A 5,619-nucleotide genomic window follows, 5' to 3' on the forward strand; every position below is an offset into this window, starting at 1 on the left:
TAGTTTTTCTGTTTGCTTTTAACCAGCGTGCCATAACACCTACTGTAAGACTGTTGTTGTTTCTTATCTAAAAATAACTTTCTATAAGACAATCCGGGAAGGCTGTACTCTTTCCCCGCATGCTGAAATGAGGGTTTCAGACCCCCTCTTCCATCGCATTTTATTCCTAACAGATCTCAACTATGCTACGAATGCTTTGATAGACTTCAATTTACCATGAAAGTGCAAGTTGTTCATGTCCAGTGTCACTGATTTCATCTGAAAGCCTCTGCGAGATCGAAGAAGAGCGCGCCGTCATGCGCGCATCGCTCTCAGGAGCGGCTAAATTAAGCGTGGCGGTAATTGTTCAATCATACCGACCAAAGCTCTGTGTGTGGAGGGGGCATGAGGGCAGTTTGTTTCGAGCAGGTCGCTAAGAGTGAGTGTGTGGGTGTCTGGTTACCCTGGGCTCCGATGAAGCGGGTTTCTGTGTATTGTAGAAGGAGACCGGCGGACATGCCCGCACTGGTGATTGGGGAACGTTGTCCTCCGCCCCGACTGACAGCTCTCAGCGAGCGCAGCGAAGTCTGCCTGATGAAAGCCGTTTCGCGGTTTCATGCATGTTCTCCCCTCTGCTTTTAACATGTCATAAGTGGAATTTGGGGATGTTTGTGAAAACTGTCTCCTTTGATTTGTGGCTCCTCATTTCGAAAGAACAGAAAGACACCCATCCGTTTAACCTTCCCGATGATAAACGCTCAAATTTGACGGGAAACTTTTTCGACGCAAGGGTGCAAATTGTCTTCTCGGGTCTACTTAAATATCCCGCTAATTTCCTCAGAGAGACGGTGATGTTAGTCAATTCTCGCCGTCATCTGGATGCGCTTGATCGGTCATAATTGCACCTGTGAGGTGTCACGTAACGCGCATTTCTTTCACAAGCTCGGTTAGCGGAGTTTCATCGGCTCGCCCCAGATGCTTTAACCGCCTTTTGGTCAGATTCCCAAGGCAAGTTCTCATACTCTGGCTGGCACTGGGGCGGAACGGAGATGAGTGACAGAATGGGTTGGGCGGACTTGATGGCGTATCAGTGAGAAGTGAGTGTGATGAGTCACTGACATCAATAAGCGCTATATCATTTTCACGACATGTGCAATACAGCTGCACGCGTGTTGTGTTTATCGTTCGTTTATGTGAACTGGTATGCTTGTGCCGTTTTCTATTTTTGTGGGGTTTTTTAAGCTACCAGCCGTGACTAAATGTAACTATGCCAAAATTCCTATCGGGATGCCAATGTCAGATTTTATGGGAAACACCATTAAAGTAAAAAAAAAACTATAACTGAAATGCATTGTGTGAAAGCATCTGCCAGCCACTTATTCGTCCTCATGTCATTCAAAACTTGTATAGCCTACGACCCTTCATTCTGTGGAACACAAAAGAATATATTTTGAGAAATGGTTTTGTCTCAAGTGGAAGCCAATGAGGGATAATGTTGTTCTGTTACCAACAATTGCTCTTTTTCATGACATATCGAAATGCTCCCTGAACTCTTTGTAAGTCGATTTGGATAAAAGCGTCTGCTAAATTTACATTTAGGCATTTGGCAGACGCGTATCCAAAGCGATTTAGCATTATCCTATATATTTTACATAGGTATCTGCAATCCCTGGATGGAACCCACAACCTTGCGTTGTTAACGCAGGCCCACTGAGGAAAGTGACTAAATGCTAAATGACTAAATGTTAATGTAACAACAATTTCTTTAAAATATTTTCTCATCTTACTGCAGAATCAAGTCATACAGATTTGAAACGAGTTTGAGTAAATTATGAATAAAGTATATGATTTTAATCTATTAGCGATGCAAAATAAATAGTTTCAATTTTGAATTGGCATTTAAATGCAATACATTTCTTGATTTATGTTACATTTCAACATATTGCAGAAAGCTTTTGTTAACTTTTAATAAGGTTACACTGTAAAAAACTGACATTTCCTGGCGGCTGGGGCTCCAGAAATATTCTGTGATGTGGTTTTCTCAGTTTTTCTCTGTAATTTGACGTTTTTTGACCATATTAAATAATAGACTGTAAAATAAGAAAATTTTCCTGCAGCTGGGTTGCTAGAAAAATAGGCCTACCGTAAAAATAACACCTTAAATGTTTTTTCCTGTTTTTTTTGTTTATTTGCGGTATTTTCTGTAATTTAACTGTTTTGACCTTATTATAATAATACATGAAAATCTGTAAATAAAACTGTAAAAAAACCTAGGTTCTACAATTTTACAGTGTAGTTTCAAGGTCATATGACCCCAATATCGGTAATGGACTAGTTAAGGCTGCTGAAAAGTTTATTTTAGATACAAGGGACGTGAAAGAATTGTCAGGAAAACTACTTTTATACGTTGAAATCGGGGGAAGAAAGACAGATAGACAGTGGTTTGGACTATATCGGGTGTTTGTGACATGAATGATCAAATTATGCGTTAAAAAGCAATGTAATGCTGGGTTGACAACAAACGCAACAATCGCGTTCCACGCACTTTATTACTCGCGGGAAACGTTCGTAATTTTCGCATGAGTGACGCGATCTGACGGATATTTTCAACCTTCGCGGAATGCGCGTCAATCGCGCCGCCTGCCTCGAGTTCGTGTCTATTCGCGTCTTTGCATTGACTTTGTTTGTAATTTACTCGCGCCAAACGCTTAATTCGCTAGATCGCGTCACTCACGCGAAACTTTTAGCGCGAGTAATAAAGACCGTGTCCGCGAATGAAACCCGACAGCTTAAACAGTCACAAACATGTGATGATACGACTGAAGTGGTAAAGTAAAACAGCTCGATTGACATGCATCAAATGCTATTTTTTTACATTTAAGATCATAAATCGTTTTAACTTTGTTGGTTGTCCTCACCATTGCAGTTTATCTGTCTTTCCGGTTTTATTCCCACCTGTGCCTCGCTTTTGATTTCAACATGGCGGCTGCGTGAATCAGTAATAGGGTCTAAGATGCTTCCCTTATCAATGTGCTAAAATTGATTTTCAACTATTCAATTCTAAAGGCTAAAAAAAGTATCATTTTAATACGAAGGTAGATATCGACTTAAATATAGTTGGCAAAAACTACATAAAGCTCTGTGTGTAATTTCATTGTATGGAATTAAAAGGTTAAACCAATTGGCGTCTGTTAATAAATATGGCTAAACCTTTTCTAAAACTCTTTATATCCTTATCTTTATCCATTTTCCAATTCCATTTAAGAAACTGATCATCTAACTTCCTTTTTATGTCAGTTCCCCTCAAGTTAGTTACACTAACTTTGATAATCGAGTGTTCAAGTACATTTTGTTTTAATTTGGAACACTTAATCTATTGTTGTATAGTTTAAAACGTCTGCTGCGGGAGAGGTGGAGATGTGCCGGTACCTGCCCATGCACACCTGTCTGCTCTGTGTTCCTCAACAGCACCCTCGCCTTAGATCATCTCCTCTTCCTCCACGCATGAGTTGCGCCTGGCTAGCGTGGAAAAATGTGGACCGGCTCTCGCCTTCCTTTTCTCTGGCGCTTTGAAGTGTAAAGTGTGATTGCTTTTGGATCGCGGCCGTTCTCCTTGAAGGTTTTGACATGAAAAGCTGCCTGGGCTCTCAGGTTTATCCCATTGCAAGTGATCCTAAACCAATCAGCTCACTGCCTGAGAGATACAATTACTAAAGGAGTAGAAAGAAGCACTAAAGATATTTATCTTTAAACAGTGTTTTCCCTTTTACTGGAGATCACATTGTCATGTTATTGAATGGAAATCTGCTTATTTTACTAAACTATCTTAATAACCAGATTATGACCATTAATCTGACAAGTTTTCCTCATTTAAAGGGACAGTTCAGCCAAAAGTTAAAATTCTGTCATCATTTACTCACCCTCAAATTTTCCAAATCTGTATAAATGTCTTCTGTTCTGATGAACGCAGAGAAAGATGGTAGTCAACGGTGGCCGAGAACTATTTGGTTATAACAAGCATTCTTCCAAATATCTTTCTCTGTGTTCATCAAATCAAAGAAATTACACAGATTTGGAAGAATTTAAAGGTAATTCATGACAGAGTTTTGTTTCTTTTAAGTGAAGGCTTGTTTATGTGAAATGAGATTAAGCAAACAAAGTCATCCAGTTGTAACATTAGTCATAATGGATCTTCATTTTCACTTGCTCTTCGGACTTGTAAGTGTACAACGGTTATTCGTGTCTGCAAATTAAAGCACTTTCCCATGACTCATGGACATCATCCATCATGTTAAGCTGTTTCAGGTGTTGTGTATTCTTAAGTGTCACTCAAATGAGTATTAATGATATTATGCATTGTTCCCCATCTCTGGCATCTGAGAGCTTGTGCTGGCGTATCCTCTGTAGAATTTGGCAATGTCAAAGACCATGTGAGTTGACTTTTCTTTTGTAAAGAATTCTTAATTTAGTATTAAAGGGACAGTTCATCCAAAAATGAACATTCTGTCATCATTTACTCACCCTGGTGTAATTTTAATCATGCATTACTTTCTAAAGCAGATATTTTGAAGAAAGTTGGTAACCATACAACATTGACTTTATTGACTTCCAATGCATGGACACAAAACCACTAAGACAAAATATCTTCTTTTGTGTTTCAGAAGGTTTTGACCAACATGAGGGCAAATAAATCATGACAGAATTTTTATTTTAGGGTAAACTATCCCTTTAAAGACTTTATGTGTCGTTATGTGTAGTGGTTTATCCAATATAGTTCCATTTGTTTAGGAAAATGATATCAGAATATGAGCCATTCAATGTCTTTCTGTGAGTTTTAATCATTTTTTACGTGTTACACTTCCTCCATCAGTTAATGCAAGATGGATTTCCTGCTGCCGCAGAAGCAATTAACCTTCTAAATGATGATCCCACATCCAAAATTCATCAGTCAGGAATACCCATGCCACATTAAGAAAGTCACCTGCTCATTTACATGGGTAATGGCGTCTTAAATTAAAGAGCGTATCAAATAGTGTGTTGTGTTTTTATTGTTTGCTGTTGTTGCCGACCCATTTAGCCAGTCTATTTCCAATCTTGTTTCCCAATGATTTGCTTTCATTATGATTCTGAATTAAAACAATTGAGATAAGCAGCGTCATCCTCAGTGGGATTGTCACACTCTTGTTTCTTTGTCTACCTCACTTAAGAGGAATGAAATCTCAGTTGTCCTATATGCAACAGAGACACATTTCCCTGCCAAACATTATAGTCCTCAGTTGATAGGCTACCTTTAACTTGTTACAAAGCCTCTTGTGTATTTAAATTACTACAATATGATAGAGCTGTGAGCCTAAAAGATCAACATAGTCCTGCAAGAACTGCCGGTATTCTTGCTTCTCCTTCATTTATATTCAATACGGATTAAATTGGTGTTGGATAAACAATATATTTGAATCCTGTCAGTCTGTTGGTGCAAATGAATGCAGTATAAAGCATGTGCAAGTTTTTCATCATTCTAAAGGTATGAGGAAAGCAGGATGGTTAGGACTTAGATCCCTAGATGTTTTGACAGATGCCTGAAAAGTTTTTGTCCTGTTTTGTCCTTGTGGCCTACAAAGAGAGTGACTCACTCAACCCAGA

This window comes from Barbatula barbatula, assembly GCF_947034865.1.
Source record: "Barbatula barbatula genome assembly, chromosome: 5".
Classification (NCBI taxonomy): Eukaryota; Metazoa; Chordata; class Actinopteri; order Cypriniformes; family Nemacheilidae; genus Barbatula; species Barbatula barbatula.